We start from the raw sequence: 20,543 nt of genomic DNA on the forward strand, positions 1-20,543 counted from the left end.
TGAACACTTTACAAAACCAGCACTCCATTTTATGGACTCTTCACTGACTCAGCATCACCTTTTATGAACCCTCTACTGAACCAGCAGTACATTTTACAGTACTTTTTGTGAACACTTTAATGAACCAGCAGTACTTTTTATAAACACTTTAATGAACCAGCAGTACTTTTTGTGAACACTTTAATGAACCAGCAGTACTTTTTATAAACACTTTAATGAACCAGCAGTACTTTTTATAAACATTTTAATGAACCAGCAGTACTTTTTGTGAACACTTTAATGAACCAGCAGTACTTTTTATAAACACTTTAATGAACCAGCAGTACTTTTTGTGAACACTTTAATGAACCAGCAGTACTTTTTATAAACACTTTAATGAACCAGCAGTACTTTTTATAAACACTTTAATGAACCAGCAGTACCTTTTGTGAACACTTTAATGAACCAGCAGTACTTTTTATGGACAATTTACCGAACCAGCACTGCATTTTTACAAGCACTTTACCGAACCAGAACTACTTTTTTGCAAACACTTTGCTCAACTAGCACTAATTTTTATGAATACATCTCTGAAGCAGCAGGAATTATTGATATACCCCAACACAATATTGTTTGAGTTGCTGAGTCATTTTACGTGCCCAAATGTTATAGTTTGTCGACTAGTTATTGTAATATTTCTAGTGAGCATGTGCAGTGCTGTCTTGAGAAGAGTACCCCGACGCGCGTGCTTGCCTTCTGTCACACGGAGAACGAACACTCGACGCCACGGTATTATTTCGAAACCTTTGTAGCACGTACAGCAGATATGATTACCTTAGCGCCAGAGTGCTTCAGAACAAACACATTTTAACACCCAACTCTTACATCAGGTAAGCTGATTTGACAGATTAATTAAAAGGGAAAAAGTTCTCATATTAATAGCTTATAAATGTGCTGATGTGCTGCAACTGTTTTAAAATGTAATTAAATCTAGAAATGTTTGTTGAGGCCATTGTGAACTTCCTACTTGTATGGCATGCTGTATATTTTCTATAGTTGATTAAGTGTGTTTGTGTGTCTTCTTTTTAACAAAGCCACATCTGCTGTGTCTACCGAGGTAAATCGAACCCCCGATTTCAGCGTAGATTTATCTCTGTACCATCGCGGGACACTTGATTAAGAAACTTGTGTAATGTTAACGTGTAGATAATTACTTAACAAATTGCATATTGTTGGTCTTTCTTTCAGCTTGTCCACGTGGTTAAGGCACTCGACTCATATTCCGAGAGTCGCGGACTCGAATCCCCATCACATCAAATCTGCTCGCCATTTCTGCCTTTTGGAAAAGGCTTTTTCAATCCCACTATTCGTTGGTAAAAGAGTATTCCAAGAGTTGGCGTTGGGTAGTGATGACTAGCTGTCTTCCCTCTCGTCTTATATTGTTAAATTAGGGAAGGCTAGCGCAGATAGCCCTCGTGTAGCTTTGCGCAAAATTCAAACCAAACCAAACGAATATTTCAGCTTACAATTTGAAACGAGTTAATTGAATCGTATTGATACATGTTTCTTTAGGTTAAATTCGGACCATGCCAAGCTGTTTGCGGGTTTAAAGGTCCAGGGTTAGAACCGCGATACCCTCCGACATTTAAATTATGGAGGAATTACAAGAGTAACAATTAGTCTCCTCACTCAGGATACTGAATGTTGTCTTATGTCTGGTGAACAGATATATGAAGTGTGTGTGTGTAACTTGGAGCCTCCAACCTGGCTGTTTAATTCATTATGTTGCCAAATTATTAGAAACTAATAGTAACAAATACATTTCGTACGTCAAGTTCTTGTATAGGATCTGGTAGGATTCTGGATCACATGGTGTACAGACACTGTTCAAGTTATATTTCTACCACTTAGTGGTTGTGTTTCGATATGTACACTGGTTAATGATACAGCAGTGTTTCTGCAAGTGCCATATACATCACAATAACAATATAGTATTTAAATTAAGTGCTTTTACTTCGCAACCAGATTACATCAAAGAGCTTTATTATACGTATACGTGTAGTTTACGTCGCAAGAATTCACAGATATGTGTTGATTGTAACCTACATTACGAGAATTAATACATTTATACACAAAAATACTTGCTGTATAAAGAACTATCAAATATCACGTGTATTTTTTAATAAAAATCACCCTTCTTAACAATGAACTTATATTCATCTGCTGGACATTCTTTCACAATGAATTTATTATATTCTTCTGCTCGACATTCTTAAAAAACGAATTTATCACATACATATTCCGGACATTATTTAACAATGAATTTGTTACATTCATCTGCTGGACATTATTTGACAATGAATTTATTACATATATATTGGGACATTCTTTACCAATGATTGGTTTGTTTTTAATATCGTGCAAAGCTACTCGAGGGCTATCTGCACTAGCCGTACCTAATTTAGCAATATAAGACTAGAAGGAAAACAGCTAGTCATCGCCACCCACCGCCAACTATAGGATTACTCTTTACCAATGAATAATGGGATTGTCCGTGACATTATAACGCCATCACGGCTGAAAGGGCGAGCATGTTTGATGTGACGGGGATCTGAACCCGTGACTTTCAGATAACGAGTCGAACGCCTTAACCATTCTGGCCACACCGAGCCTCTTTAACAATGAATTTATTACATTTATCTGTTGAACATTCTTTGAAAATGAATTTATTGCATTCATCTGCTAAACATTCTTTAACAATGAATATATCATATTTATCAGTTGGACATTCTTTAAGAATTGATTTATTATATTTATACTGTGGACATTCATTAACAATGAATTCATTATATTCATCTGCTCAACATTCTTTAATAGTGAATTTATTATATTAATCGGCTGGGCATTCTTTAAAAATGAATTTATTACATTTATCTGTTGAACATTCATTGACAATGAATTTATTATATTCATCTGCTGGACATTCTTTACCAGTGTATTTATTATATTAATCGGCTGGACATTCTTTAAAATGGATTTATTACATTTATCTGTTGAACATTCTTTAACAATGAATTTATTATATTCATCTGCTGGACATTCTTTAATAGTGAATTGATTATATTAATCGGTTGAACATTCTTTAACAATGAATTTGTTATATTCATCTGCTGGACATTCTTTAATAGTGAATTGATTATATTAATCGGTTGAACATTCTTTAAAAATGGATTTATTACATTTATCTACTGGACATTCTTTAACAATGAATTTATTACATTTATATTCTTGACATAACTTAACAATGAATTTATTACTTTCATCTACCACTCATTCTTTAACAATGAATTTATTACTTTCATCTGCCACTCATTCTTTAACAATGAATTTATTACATTTATATTCCAGATATTTTTCAACAATGAATTTATTACTTTCATCTACCACTCATTCTTTAACAATGAATTTATTACTTTCATCTGCCACTCATTCTTTAACAATGAATTTATTACATTTATATTCCAGATATTTTTCAACAATGAATTTATTATATTCATCTGAGGAACATTCGTTAAGAATGGATTTATTACATTTATATTCATGATATTCTTTGACAATGATTTTATTAAATTTATATTCCGGACATTATTTAACAATTAATTTATTATTTTCATCTGCTGGACATTCTTCAACAATGAATTTATCATATTTATCTGCTGGACGTTCTTTAAGAATGGATTTATTACATTTATACTGTGGACATTCATTAACAATGATATTATTATATTCATCTGCTAAACATTCTTGAATAATGAATTTATTATATTAATCGGCTGGACATTCTTTAAAAATGCAGTTATTACATTTATTTGTTGAACATTCATTAACAATGATATTATTATATTCATCTGCTCGACATTCTTTAATAATGAATTCATTATATTAATCGACTAGATATTCTTTAAAAATGGATTTATTACACTTATATTCCACACATTCTTTAACAATGAGTGTGTGTTTTCTTATAGCAAAACCACATCGGCTATCTGCTGAGCTCTTTAACAATGAATTTGTTACGTTAATCTGCTAGACGTTCTTTAACAATGAATTTATTACATTTATCTGTTGGACATTCTTTGAGAATGAATTTATTACATTTATCTGATAAACATTCTTTGAGAATGAATTTATTACATTTATCTGATAAACATTCTTTGAGAATGAATTTATTACATTTATCTGATAAACATTCTTTAACAATGAATTTATCATATTCATACGCTGGACAATCTTTAACAATAAATTTATTACATTTATATTATAGGCATTCTTTAATAATGAGTTTATTACATCATCTGCAGGACATCCTTCAACAATGAATTTATAATACTCATCCCACAGACATTTGATTTGACGAATACTTTCTAACTGACATACACTACCAAGTTAGATATGTGAATCTATAATAATAACTGGAAGTGGCTTTACCACTTCTAGCAACGTATAGATCTACTGTTGGATACACTGTTTATTTTACTTTCCAACGTGGCATTACTACACTGTTATTCTCCCATTTTAAAAGCCAGAATTTTTTGTATATTTCCTGATTTGTAATGTACTGTTCTGTGAACGACTAAGTTGCAGAGAAAACTGTTTATCTATTAAGACCTTGTCAGATCTTTAGGTCTATATTCCTACAGTTATCTGTCTTACTGACATGAAGGTTTCCCATTTAAAAAATTTTAATTCTAGGTCCATGGCGCTTGACTTGTAATCTGAGGGTCAGGGGTTTGAATCCCTATCACACCAAACGTACTCGACCTTTCAGCTGTGTAGGCATTATAATCCAATTATTTGTTGTTTAAAGAATAGTCCAAGAGTTGTCGGTGGGTAGTGATGACTACTTATCTCCCCTCTAGTCTTATACTGCTATATTAGAGACGGCTAGTGCAGATAGCCCTTATGTAGCTTTGCGCGAAATTAAAGAAACAAAAATATTTAGGTTTATTTCCACATTCAATGACAATTTGGGTTCTCATATGATAATTTTTAATTTTTTACACCTATTTCTAGGCTTGTGGTTCAAACATATTTGTACTTGAAGTATTATAAATGTACACTGGAAGTGTTGTCTTTTTTGCTCTTTTTGAACTCTTCAAGAAACTTCTTCCAGCTATGTAAATCTGTTTACAGGTGTAGTTTTGTCTTCATTTTCACTGATGACAATTTATGCATCAAACGAGAATCTCGCCTTTTAAAGAACAGTGTATCAATGACAGTGAATGAAGGAAACTAACTTATATTTGTTTCGTAAGTACCCTACATTTTATTTTTATAGAATTATTTACATTAACAGCGTTAATCACAATGTTTAATACATATATATGCCTACATACATATGTATTTATTTATTATTTTCGTATAGTGTTTTTATTTGAATAATTATAATTATGTTTGGGATTAGCCCAAATCTCTTATACTGACCAAGATACCTCATTAAATATTATTGGGATTACGTCCGAAAATGTCGTTAACAGTAGCCCCCAGCAGCTAGCTCATCGGTAAGTTTGAGAGTTTTTAAAACTAAAATGTGAGACTCGATACTCGTGATGTTTTAATGATTTTACATCTTCGTTTCATGGGTTTGTTAATATCATAGTTTGAAACGAGATGTTTAATTATCTATAGTAGTTTCTTGGTTATTATGTAGTTCTGATCCGTTTAGGTAAGTTACTTAGATACCTGTACCTAACTAAACACAAGAAAAACATGTATTAAAAGTGTCGACTTAAATTTTCCTATGAGATTCTTGTATAGAGTTTATCAAATCATGTTATATTAGTCGTTATATAAAGTCTTAATAATGTTTGGATAAGTCAAAATAATATTATAAATTAAATAGTATTATATTAGTGTCTATAGTAATGTTTTGAATGAACCAAGAATTAGGTCTCACAGTGTTACTACGTTACACTTTGACTTAGTGTTTGAATAAATCAAGAAAACAGAACAACATTTTTTCGTAAGTTTCTGAATTGTTGTTTTAATCTAGACTAACAAACAGACACACAGTCTGTCATCTTTTATTTAAGTTTATCACTGAGTTTTGACAGGTTATAGACAGGACGGAGCCTTGGTATACTAATTACTTTGACTCTACCAGTCATCACATTTCTCTACAATTCTGTTTGGCAACCATTATACCAGTGCTATCATATTTATCTTAAAACTTTGATAATTGTTTGTTTGTTTGTTCTGAATCTCGCGCAACTCTACAAAAGGGGCTGCCTGCGCTAAACTTTGAAGTTATCAGTAAACTGGACATTGGCTGTTGTCCGAGAGCACCTTAATTTTCGAACGCTAAGGAGACAGAATGTTTTTCTTCTTCTAAAAAATAGCTAAATCACATCAAGCTCTTTTAGGGTCAGGTAAAAACGTTGTTTTTGTGTCAACTGTTTATTACATCCTTTGTAAGTTTCCTCATCTGTTTCTAAGATTAAATATTATTTCGTGGTCGCAGGTGAAGTCCAATGGTGTAGTTGTTAACAAACACGGATATGTCTTCTTTAGTTCAGTTAGCGTGACTTCAGCGATTACTTCAGCGACAAATGCGTAGAATATTAAAGAGATTTTTTTGGGGATGTGACAAACATCGTTATTTTCCGAGCTACACCTTACAAGTGGGTCAGTCTTCCCCTCAGGAGTTTCTGTAATAACTAGAATTGTTTTACCGAGTGTAAGCAGAAGACAGGAAGGAAAAATCCCTTTGGCATCACACAAAATTGAGATTGGCTCTCACCACTAAAGAATGCCAGGACCGTTATATATGTATTGAGAGACGTGTGTATGTAGGCCCTATCCTTCCGCATATAGCAGATGTAATCTCTCTGCGTTTTTTTGTGATTTGGCTTCTTACCGCCAGGTGGTTATTTATCAGCTGCGACTGTTAACTCCTCACTATATTTCCACTCGAAACAGAAAAACGACTTAGCTTTTTAGTGATCTCCCCACAATGGAAGGATTTATATTTATATAAGTTAAAGACTGGTGTTAATGTAATGGTTTCTGTAATAATAATAACTTACGATTACAGTAAACTATGTAAAACAAAACTAAAATCCATCTGGTTATTAGCCAATTGAAAATACTTTTTTTTTACGAATGTTATTATTACGTGTTTTCTGTATATAGTGGCCTGCTAGTCTCACCATTTATTCAAGTATCTAATGTATGTATATTTTTGTAGGGTGTACTCACGCACATATTTGACTAATGGAAGCTATTCCAGCAAGTCGACTGGGTACTTTTGTTATCCAACTGAACACAGCTATGTTCTGACTTGACTACATAATCAGGTGAATAAATACCTAAACGTTCTCGAAAATGATCGTTTATTTTTAAATCAACCCTTTTGTAACCAAGAGATTCCATCAGCGAAAAAAACGACCTTACAACATTATACACACTATCTAAGGAATAAGCAAACCACCTATTTCTCTTTTCATTTGAGAAACACAACAGTTGGGAAACTTTCAGTTTTTAAAATATGATAGTAACGTACGATGCCGACTTGTATTTTCGTAATTTAGAGGTCAGGTCAGCACCAAACTACACAAATGTTCAAAACTTTATCCTTTTATTAATTTATATGACCTTCGAAGGTTACGATGGGGAAAAGTTAATATTTACATCTAATGGGATCAAAATTTCATATCTAAACTAGAAGACTGAATAGATAGATATAAGAGTAGCAGTATTCTGGTAAAATCAGAAATAAATGTATTCAATTACGAAACATCAGAGTTTGTATTTAGTTTGCGTGTTCATTTCTTTTTCTGTAATATAATAAGTTTTATTTTTAAATTTATTTGATTATTAACTCTACAAGAGTAATTTCTGAACAAGAAGCTATACAGGGTGTTAAAATAGTTTTTAAACATTAACTGATGCAGTTATACAAGTAAATTAACATAGGTGACTAGTAGTTGACATTCTCTGTTCCGGAACGCCTACTTGTTTGTTTTTTAATATGCACAAAGCTACACGAGGGCTATCAGCGCTAGTTATCCTTAATTTATCAGTGTAGAACAAGAGGGAAGGCAGCTACTCGTCATCACCCACCGCCAACACTTGAGCTACTCCTTTATCAACGAATAGTAGGATTGACCGTCACAATCTAAAGCCCACACGGCTGAAAGGGCGAGCACCTTTAATGGAAGGAGGATTGGAACCCACAACCCTCAGAATGCAAGTTGAGTGTCATAACCAGCTGGTCACACCGAGCCAGTAACATCGATAAAATAACATGTAGGACTATTGAATTACATTGTCTGTCACCTGTTATTGTACATGAGTTACATAAGCTACAATAAAGAGCACGTATATGACATACAACTTCACCAACCGATTTATTTTTATTAACGTTTCGATCAACTGTTTTGTTTTGTTTTTTCTCTTTTTCTGTGCTGTAATAAACCTTTCAATTAAAGTATTTCATTCGTCAAACGTTTTATCCAAATTGTATCTTTTAACAAACGGTTCGAGTAACTAACTGGTTTGTTTTGATTGACGCTTCAAAAACACTGGTTTGTTTTGATAAATGTTTCAACCAAAAGGATTCTTTTAAAAACTATTTTCACCAGCATATTTCTTTTGACAAACATTTCTGCCAAACGGTATTGTTTGACAAACGTTTCATATAACCGGTTTGTTTTGATAAATGTTTCGGACGTACTGTCTTTATTGTTAAAGATTTAAGATATACTAGTTTCTTCTTTTCAGTTAAAAAAACAGGCATAGGGTGTGGAAAAGAAACTCGATAATATGTAAGAAATGTATTTGCTTAGCATAACCAGGTGGTTAGGACGCTTGACTCGCAATCTGAGGGTCCAAGGATCGAATCCTCGTCCCATCAAACACGCTCTTCCTCTCAACCATGAAGGCGTTATAAAGTTTCGATCAATCTCACAATTTGTTAGTAAGAGAGTAGCCTGAATTGTTAGTGGGTGGTGATGACTTGCTGTTTTCCCTCTAGTTTTTCAACTGATAAATTGAGGACTACTAGTTGAGAGAGCCATCGTGTAGCTTTCTACGAAATTCAAAACAAACATAAAAAATACATTGGACCGTTTTGTGGATGTTTCATGTAGTTTGGGTGAATATATTAAAGGACCCAAAATACAATAATTAGAATAATAAAAAAATCTTAATTTGCTGGGATAGATCGTTTTATCTTCTTCTGAAACATGTTCGTGTTCATTCCTATCTTATATTAATTTCTCTTATCAGATATTTCTATCATCGTTAAGAGATCCCATTCAACAAGCTTACAGATAAAAATCCGTAAGAAAACATTGAACAAACCTATAGCTAAAAGTCTATAACAGAATGTTAAACAAACTTGTAGCTAAACGTCTATAAGAAAGTGTTGAACAAACTTAAAGCTCAAACTCTATAAGAAAGTGTTGAACAAACTTATAGCTAAAAGTCTATAATGAAAAGCAGAACAAACTTATGGCTAAAAGTCTATAAGAAAATGTTGAATACATTTATCACTAAATGTCTATAAAAATGTTGAACAAACTTATAGTTAAAAGTCTATAAGAAAATGCTTAACAAACCTATAGCTAAAAGTCCATAAGAAAGTGTTGAACAAACTTATAGCAAAAGTCTATAAGGAAAAATAGAACAAACGTATAGCTAAAAGTCTATAAAAAATGTTGAATACACTTATAGCTAAAAGTCTATAAAATTGTTGAACAAACTTATAGCTAAAAGTCTATAAGAAAGTGTTTAACAAACTTATAGCTAAAAGTCTATAAGAAAGTGTTTAACAAACTTATAGCTAAAAGTCTACAAAAAGTTGGACTAACTTGTAGCTAAAAGTCTATAAGAAAATGTTAAACAAACTTATAGCTTAAAGACTATAAGAAAGTGTTGAACAAACTTATAGCTAAAAGTCTACAAGAAAATGTTGAACAAACTTATAGCTAAAAGTCTATAAGAAAATGTTGAACAAACTTATAGCTAAAGGTCTATAAGAAAATGTTGAGCAAGTATGTAAGACGTCATCATATAGCTTGGTTAGAGTATGCAAGACGTCATCATATAGCTTGGTTAGAGTATGTAAGACGTCATCATATAGCTTGGTTAGAGTATGCAAGACGTCATCATATAGCTTGGTTAGGGTATGTAAGACGTCATCATATAGCTTGGTTAGTGTATGCAAGACGTCATCATATAGCTTGGTTAGAGTATGTAAGACGTCATCATATAGCTTGGTTAGAGTATGCAAGACGTCATCATATAGCTTGGTTAGAGTATGCAAGACGCCATCATATACCTTGGTTAGTGTATGCATGGACACGTTTTCTGATGTATATGATTGAGATGTTAGTTTGTAACTATTGTTGTTTGAAAAGGACAAATGCTTTTTGAAATACATGATTTTAAAGACGTATCTTAAGAAACTTAGCACAGTAAATTTTGTTGTTTTTCACTATACCAACACCTGTCACCTCGAGAGTGACTTTCAGAACAGTTTGAGAAATAGTTTTGTTTTAGCGATTGGTAGAGAATCAATCAGGTACATTGTTAACATCATGATCATTAAAGTTTATCTCTATAATATCACCCAGGTACATTGTTAACATCATGATCATTAAAGTTTATCTCCATAATATCACCCAGGTACATTGTTAACATCATGATCATTAAAGTTTATCTCTATAATATCACCCAGGTACATTGTTAACATCATGATCATTAAAGTTTATCTCCATAATATCACCCAGGTACATTGCTAACATCATGATCATTAAAGTTTATCTCTATAATATCACCCAGGTACATTGTTAACATCATGATCATTAAAGTTTATTTCTATAAAATCACACAGGTACATTGTTAATATCATGATCATTAAAGTTTATCTCTATAATATCACCCAGGTACATTGTTAATATCATGATCATTAAAGTTTATCTCTATAAAATCACACAGGTACATTGTTAATATCATGATCATTAAAGTTTATCTCTATAAAATCACACAGGTACATTGTTAACATCATGATCATTAAAGTTTATCTCCATAATATCACCCAGGTACATTGTTAACATCATGATCATTAAAGTTTATCTCTATAAAATCACACAGGTACATTGTTAACATCATGATCATTAAAGTTTATCTCTATAATATCACCCAGGTACATTGTTAACATCATGATCATTAAAGTTAATTTCTATAAAATCACACAGGTACATTGTTAATATCATGATCATTAAAGTTTATCTCTATAAAATCACACAGGTACATTGTTAACATCATGATCATTAAAGTTTATCTCTATAAAATCACACAGGTACATTGTTAATATCATGATCATTAAAGTTTATCTCTATAAAATCACACAGGTACATTGTTAATATCATGATCATTAAAGTTTATCTCCATAATATCACCCAGGTACATTGTTAACATCATGATCGTTAAAGTTTATCTCCATAATATCACCCAGGTACATTGTTAACATCATGATCATTAAAGTTTATCTCTATAAAATCACACAGGTACATTGTTAACATCATGATCACTAAAGTTTATCCCTATAAAATCACCCAGGTACATTGTTAATATCATGATCATTAAAGTTTATCTCTATAAAATCACACAGGTACATTGTTAACATCATGATCATTAAAGTTTATCTCTATAAAATCACACAGGTACATTGTTAACATCATGATCATTTAAGTTCAGTTATTTAAAATCATTCAGGTACATTGTTAACATCATGATCATTAAAGTTCAGTTATTTAAAATCATTCAGGTACATTGTTAACTTCATGATCATTAAAGTTCAGTTGTTTAAAATCATCCAGGTACATTGTTAACATCATGATTATTAAAGTTCAGTTGCTTAAAATCACCCAGGTACATTGTTAACATCATGATTATTAAAGTTCAGTTGTTTAAAATCACCCAGGTACATTGTTAACATCATGATCATTAGTACCATATCTTTCTGTTAAAACTCATTATTTATCTAGATAATCCATATTTATACCATATCCTGAAAAATTCGAATAACATTTTCATGTCAATTTACGTAAAATTTTGTAGGTCAAGAAATTGGTAATAAGGACTTGTGTATTTTAATCTCAGCCATAGCTCTAACCCTCATATATCAGTATTTTAATACTGGATATCGTAAAATACAAATTCTGTCTTTAAAGGATCAACTCATTTTTGGTATTCTAATATTAAATGTCATAAGATTCAAGTTCCAACTCTGAAGGATCACCTCATCTTTGGTATTTTAATATCGTATTTCGTAAGATGTAAGTCAACGAAAGTATTTTCGATTAATAAACTTTGTTTCAGTTGTGCTGGTGGATCGAATTTCGAAACTTCCACAACTTTAGACCGTGCGTTATTGTTACTTTATACTTGTATCTAAAACATAAATATGTAAGAGATATTTTCCTTATGTGCGTGTGAAAACAAAGGTAGAAACTTTGTACAGTTTGAAGCATGTGTGGGCGCATACGGAAGTGTATGTGTTATGAACTGTGGTAATATTAAAGTCTGTTCGGTTTGCTTTGTACTTTTTACACATTTACCTTAGATAACGTGAATTTCCTAAGTGCTGCGTGTCGAAACGTATACAATAAGGAAAGTAGGTGGAAAGGTAAGAATCTATGTGTGGGTAGGGGGTTTGATCACTTTAACCAGAAAAGCCAGCTGCCAAGATATATAAAAAGCTGTAATAATTATTGTTGCAATACCTCTGCATTAAAAGGCTCAGCGTTTCAGGAATTGGCTAGTTTGTTGTTTTCTTTATATGCGTGTATAATTGGTGTATATAAACACACACACATTCTTTAGGGTTAGGACATCAAGTTCACTTGAAACACTTGGGTTTGTGTTATGTGTAAGCAGTTCGATGTGAACTTAACGTCATGTGCAACAACAGTTTTATCATAAACTCTTTTGGTTCGGGTGTCTTAGCATCTTTCTTTCATCCACTACAGTTCTTTTATACCCAACCACCCCTACTGGCAAGTAACGGTCCTCACTGGGCGCCAGTAATAAAGTGTGTGTTTGTGTTTTTCTCATAGCAAAGCCACAAAGGGCTATCTGCTCAGCCCACCGAGGGGAATCGAACCCCTGATTTTAGCGTTGTAAATCCGGAGACTTACCGTTGTACTAGCGGGGGGCAGTAATAAAGAAACTTAGAGAAACAATTTTTGCTATCGAAAGTACAAAATGTTTCTAAAAAAACTGGTTTCACAGTTTGGTTTGATTTGAATTTTGCGCAAAACTACTTGAGGAATATCTGCTCTAGCCGTCCTTAGTGCAGCTAGTCATCACCACCCACCGCCAACTCTTGGGCTACTCTTTTAACAATTAATAGTGGGATTGACCGTAACATTATAACGTCTCCACGACTGAAAGGGCGAGCATGTTTGGTGTGATGGGGATTCGAACCCGCGACCGTCAGATTACGAGTCGAGTGTCTTAATCACCTGGTCATGCCGGGCCCAGGTTTCACAGTAACAAAACATAGAAATTTTATATTCTTATGACTACTCAAAAATAGAGGTCGATAGTGGTCGTAAATGTGAATGTTCAAAGTTTCAGAAGTGATACTACACAGCTCGTGTTTGATCTGTGTACATCTACCCACGGTGTATTATGGTAAGCATACAAGTCGCAAGATAGCGCTGTAGTAGCCTACATTTGCTCTATACTCAATTCCTGTGTAAAGAATATTAAACTGTGTAGCAACATTTGTACCCAGGAAGATGTTTGTATTACAAACCTCATTAATCATAATTTATCTTCATTTTAGCGAACCAGCAGTTAATATTAGTTTATTTGTTCATAAAACCAAGAACATCACAAACCATTAAACAGAAAATCTAGTGCAAGAGGGAGCATATTAAAATCACCGAATTTCTACTAATATTTCTATGTTGGGAATCCAAAAACATGAGATTAGACGACAACTTTATGAAACATTTTGTGTTCATTGAGGTACCTCAAAGTTAGGACTGACGTGGCCAAATGGTTAGTGGAGCTTGGCTTGCAGTCTAAGGGTCACAGGTTCGAATCCCCATCACAACAAACATGCTCGCCTTTTCAGCTGTGGGAGCGATATCCCATGACAGTCAGTCCAGCTATTCGTTAGTAAAAAAATAGCCAAAGAGTTGGCGGTGGGTAATCTTTCACTGGCTAACAACTTACAAGTTGATTAATTCATTGAAGACTTTAAGTACAGTAAAAGTCAAATTATCTGTTAAAACAACTTTGTATAAAAACAAACAAACACAGCTAGCAGAATGAACAAAACAAACCAATATTGTTTGGTTTCATTTTCGGTTTTTCTTAACTAGAAGGTGTACTTTCTGCTCTTTTCTGCGTGTGTGTGTATTAAGAAACAAAGTTTCTCTCCACAGAAAAATATGGATCACAGCAACAAGATAACAAGATAAGACCAAAAAAAAATATATTACATGATAAGAAAATATCAAATGTACCCTAGTTGTAGAGGTTTCTGAAAATATAGGTCCTATATAGCAATAGGGATACAACGTCTTTCAGATTTAAACTTCTCTTGGTTGCCTTTGAAAAACAAATCTTCTAATCGTTGTGTCAACGCATGAAACACAACACGTGACAGTCGTGACTCAACATATGAAATACATCAAGTGACAGTCATATTCAGTATATGAAGCATGATACGTGACAGTTATGATTCAACACATGAAACACAAGTAATACTAATAATTATATCAGCACGTAACTGGGACGTGATACTTTCTGTATGTACATATAACTCCGTTACTTTAGTTACTTATACTTTCTCAGAACGTTGAAAATGAGTAGGTTCTATGTAAATGTTTTCATAGTTTTTCATGATGGATACCTTGAAAATTAGTTTACATTTAAATACTGAGGTTTCCTCTGAAGTAAAGTATTTCATTTTTTTAAACATCAGCTTAGTATTAGAAGTCAAGTTACTGTCATTTATCAGTGGTTCCTTCTTTGATCTTGGTTGTCATACCAGTTAATGAGGAAGACTGGCATTGTTTAATCTAATGTGACGTCACTACCGGTTGATTATAGACACGTGAGAGGTCACACGTGTGCCTGCAAGTTTAGTTGCTCCAGGTGTCTCCGTAACTTAGCAACAATTGAAGCTAGAGATTATCTTACAAAGTCAGTGTTCCTTTATGTTTGTTTCAAGAGAATGTGGCTAAATGGGAAAATATGACAGCCATCTACAAGTCCTCGACTTTCAACCCGTTCTCCATGGTAGTTCATATTGTGTTGTTGATGTCAACATATTCAGTTTCTTTACCTGAAAGTTGTAACTTCTACTATATCATTCTCAAAGTTCAAAGATTATTTATAAATGTTTGAAATATATCAAAACTTTACAAACAGTACCACCCTTCTTCAGAAAGCAATAAACAATACTACCCTTCAGTAAAACAACAAATAATACTACCCTTCAGTAAAACAACAAACAATACTACCCTTCAGTAAAACAACAAATAATACTACCCTTCAGTAAAACAACAAACAATACTATCCTTCAGTAAAATAACAAACAATACTACCCTTCAGTAAAATAACAAACAATACTACCCTTCAGTAAAACAACAAACAATAATACTACTACCCTTCAGTAAAACAACAAACTCAACAAGCAACAATATTATACTTTAATAGTTCACAACAACAATACTATTTTCCATAAACTTATAAACAAAGTTATCCTTCGAAAATTTACAAATAAAGCTACTTTTTTAAACATGTCACAAACAAGACATCACTGAAAATCTTTACAAACAAATACAGTGGATGATTGGGAATCTATTCACATTTACCCTTAGTTTGTCATCAAGTATAATCGATACAAGTACACTGAATGGGTTGATAATCTCCTAATAATCGACTTTAGTTTGTCAACAGTAATTTTTGGATGTATTTAAATTGTGTATATTGCAGAAAATTTGTATTTTTACCTCCGTCTATGTGTTCTTTCTAGTACTGTTACGCCATCTGGCTTGGCAAGCAGGTGCTGCCATCTATGTATTATTACTTCGACGTTCTCTAAAAATGCAGTTTTAGTGATAAAATCGAAGTGTCTTTCAGATGAATTTCTTCTGGAGTGGGTCCTCAAGTAAGAACTAAGTAGCTTGAAGTTGCGTTCGGAACTAGATTGTCAGATTGAAATCAATGTCTATCAAGTCTTACACGAAACTCGAGCGCCCTCTTATATATAACGTTGTAAATGCAATAAATAACGTATCTCGAGGGATAGCGATCATCTGCGTAGAAAGAAATAAGGCCCAAGTTAAGTTTCAATAGTCGACTATGATCACAAAAAATGTATATATATACAAATACTTTAACAAACGTTTCGTTTCAAAATGTCCTCTTGTCTCTGCTTTAACTCGCATGGTAACAGTTTTAAAATTGTCATCAGTAGTGTAGTTAATTAAAGGGTTTTCCTCTAATAGTTCTACCAATCCAAAGGATTGTCACTAATATTCCGGTCACCCAAAGGATATTCATTAGTACTCCTGTCAACTCAGTAGGACTATCACCGACAAGTACAAATAATTATAGATCATTAACAGATGCAATTCAGGATACTCCATATCTTTCTGCATGTAGACAAACTTTAAATCAAACGCACGCGAAAAGATCATGTGTATCACACTTCTTTGGCCATAGTTTACTGTAAAACACCTAAGATAATACATACTTAGCTTATCAAAGCTATCAACAATAGTGTTGAAATATTTTAGCTAAATGATTAAGGTATACAGCGGAACCTGACATATTAACCACACTTCAAATCAAATGTGCCAGGAATTTTCAATCTAATAAAAGTAGATATCAGATTTAGACTCTAGCCTTGTACGGTTCCCATTCATCGCTCAAATCTAATAGTTATGAAAGATTAACTGTAAATCTAACAACACTATCAGGTTATTTATAATATGAATAATCTTTCTGTTCTTGACATCCGTCTAACTGTAAAACTGATAATGATATGACAGATCAAGTATTTCATCTTGTACCACATTCTGGTTCACACATTGTTATCCTCGAACTAACTGTAAGATTGGTAGATATTGTAATCTTTGAACTGTAAATGGTACACACTGTCGTCCTTCAACTGTAAAGTGGTATATATTGTTATCCTAAAATTCACTGTCTGATTAGTATATATTGTTATCCTAAAATTCACTGTCTGTTTAGTATATATTGTTATATTTAAACTATAAACTGGTATACATTGTTGTCCTTGAGCTGACTGTAAGATTACTATATATTTTTATACTTGAGCTAAAAATTGGTACACATTGTTATACTTGAACTGAATCTAAGATCTGTAACTATTGTTATGTTTGAACTATAAACAGGTATACATTGTTATTCTTGAACTATAAGATTGGGAGATATTATTATATTTGAACCATAAACTGGTAATATTGTTATCCTTGTACTGACTGTCAGACGTTAATATATTATTATGTGTCAACTATCAACTGGTATACATTCTTATCCTTCAACTGACAGTACGATCTATAGATATTATTATCTTTAAGCTATAAACTGGCATACGTTCTTATCCTTGAACTGTAAGATCGTAGATATTGTTATGTTTGAACTATAAACTGGTATACATTGTTATCCTTGAACTGATGTAAGATTTGTAGATATTATTATCTTTAAATTATACAATAGTATACATCTGTTATCTTTGAAATGTAAGGTTGGTGTATATTGTTATGTTTGAACTATAACTGGTTTACATTGCTATCCTTGAATTCACCGTAAAATCTAAGATGTTATTATCTTCACACGGTAAACTGATATATCTCGTTATCCTTGAACTGTGAGATTAGAAGATATTGTTACGTTTACACTATAACGTGGTATACATTGTTATCCTTGAACTAACGGTACGATCTGTAGCTATGAATATCTTTGAACTATAAACTAGTATACATTGTTATTTTTGAACTGTAAGATTAGTAGATATTGTTTTGTATGGTATACAATGTTATCTTTGAACTGACTCTTAGATATGTTCATATAGTTATTTTAAACTATAAAATGGGATACACTGTTATCCTTGAACTGTAAGATTTTTATGCATTGTTATCTTTGTACTGACTGTATGATTTGTAGATATCATTATCTTTAAACAATAATTTGGAATTCATTGTTATTTTTCAACTGATTGTTAGACCTAATGATGTTATTATGTTTGAACCATAAACTGGTATACATTGTTATCCTTCAACTGTAAGATTGGTATATATTGTTGTATTTGAACTATAAACTTGTATAGCTTGTTATCCATGAACTGACTGTGTGATCTGTAGATATCATTATTTTTGTACTATAAACTGGTATACATTGTTGTTTTTGAACTAACTGTAAGATTTTTAGTTATTTTCTTACACTATAAATTGGAATTCATTTTTATTCTTCATGATCGGTAGATATTATTATCTTTAAACTATAAACAGGTAAAAATATTTATAATTGAACTGTGAGATTGGTAGATATTTTATGGTTGAAATATAAACTAGTATACATTGTTATACTTGAATTCAGTGTTGATATAGTTATTTTAAACTATAAAATGGGATACATTGTTATCCTTGAACTGTAAGAATGGTATATATTGTTATTTTTGAACCATAAACTGGTATGCAGTGTTATCTTTGTACTGATTTAAGATCTGTAGATATTATTATCTTTAAACAATAATTTGAATTCATTGTTATCTTTCAACTGACTGTTAGACCTGATGATATTCTTATCTTTAAAATATAAATTGGAATTCTTTGTTATCCTTCAACTGTAAGATATGTAAATATTGCTATGTTTGATTGTAAACTTGTATACATTATTTTCCTTGATCTGATTATAAGTCTGAAGTTATTATTATCTTTAAACTATAAACTGGTATACACTGTTATTTTTTGAAGTCACTGTAAGATCTGTAGATATTATTGTCTTTAAACTGTAAAGTGAAATACAATGTAATCCTTGAACTGTAAGATTGGTATATACTGTTATGATTGAACTACAAAGTGGTATACAATGTTATTCTTGAACTGACTGTCAGATCTGAAGATATTATTACCTTTAAACTATAAACTGGTACACATTGTTGTCATTGAACAGTCAGATTGGTAGATATTTTTATGTTTGAACTACAAAATGGAATTCGTTGTTATTCTTGAACTATAAGATTGGGAGATATTGTTATATTTGAATTATAAAGTGATATATATTGATATTTTTGAATTATAAAGTGATATATATTGATATTTTTGAATTATAAAGTGATATATATTGATATTTTTGAATTATAAAGTGATATATATTGATATATTTGAATTATAAAGTGATATATATTGTTATATTTGAATTATAAAGTGATATATATTGATATTTTTGAATTATAAAGTGATATATATTGTTATATTTGAATTATAAAGTGATATATATTGATATTTTTGAATTATAAAGTGATATATATTGTTATATTTGAATTATAAAGTGATATATATTGATATTTTTGAATTATAAAGTGATATATATTGATATTTTTGAAGTCAATGTAAGATCTGTAGATATTATTTTCTTTACATCGTGATCTTTGAATTGACTTTAAGATCTGAAGATATTATCCTTTTTAAACTATAAACTGGTATACTTTGTTATCCTTGAACCGATTTTAAGATTTGTAGATGTTATTATTTTTAAACTACAATCTGGTAAGTGGAAGAGTGTGGTTATTGTAAGATATTACATAACACTTAAATAGTGTCTTTATTGTATAACTTTACCTAACACTAGAACACTGTCTTTATTGTATAACATTATTTAACAATAGAAGAGTGTCTTTATTGTAAAACATCATTTAACACTAGCAAATTGTCTTTACTGTAAAGCATTGTTTAATACTAGAATAGTGCCTTTATTGTAAAACATTATTTAATCATAAAAGAGTGTCTTTATTGTAAAACTTTACCTAACAGTAGAAGAATGTCTTTATTGTAAAACATTATTTAATAATAAAAGAGTGTCTTTATTATAAAACATTTGTTAACACGGATAGAGTGTCTTTATTGTAAGATATCACCTAACACAAGAGGAGTGTCTGTATTGTAAAACTTTACTTAAACGTATCTCGTGTAACATATTCTGCTATCTAAACTGTGGTTACCATGTTGATGTTAACATGTTGATACTTTTGTTTTCCTTTGATGTTTCAAACACGTACACTGTTTAAGTAGATTGTATGCCGTCAATAAACTGTTAATATCTGAAGGCACGTAGTGGAAACGTTTCAGTTATCTTCTGAGTTAGGAATACAAAACACTACCCAAGCAATTTATCCTAACAAATAACAGTTTTTATAACACGATGTTTGTAAGTTGGTTAACGTAGGAACTCAGTGCGAGGTGACGCCGAATGTTCAAGTCCGGGATTGTGTTTACTCCATTTGGGTT

The 20,543-nt window shown here is 31.8% G+C and overlaps 1 protein-coding gene across 3 annotated transcripts in view; it reads left to right on the plus strand.

Annotated features, from left to right (window-relative positions):
* The first annotated feature begins 722 nt into the window (after positions 1–722).
* Positions 723–20,543, plus strand: part of LOC143226611 (homeobox protein prospero-like) — a 67,969-nt gene continuing 48,148 nt past the window's right edge. For 2 of the 3 annotated variants that reach the window (XM_076457809.1, XM_076457811.1), the window contains exon 1: positions 723–869. The gene's annotated coding sequence lies outside the window, so the exon portion shown is untranslated. Of the gene's footprint in view, positions 870–5,172; positions 5,290–20,543 lie in introns of all 3 variants that reach the window. The other variant, XM_076457808.1, reaches the window with a different exon arrangement.

This window comes from Tachypleus tridentatus, chromosome 9 (genome assembly GCF_004210375.1).
Source record: "Tachypleus tridentatus isolate NWPU-2018 chromosome 9, ASM421037v1, whole genome shotgun sequence".
NCBI classification, from domain to species: Eukaryota; Metazoa; Arthropoda; class Merostomata; order Xiphosura; family Limulidae; genus Tachypleus; species Tachypleus tridentatus.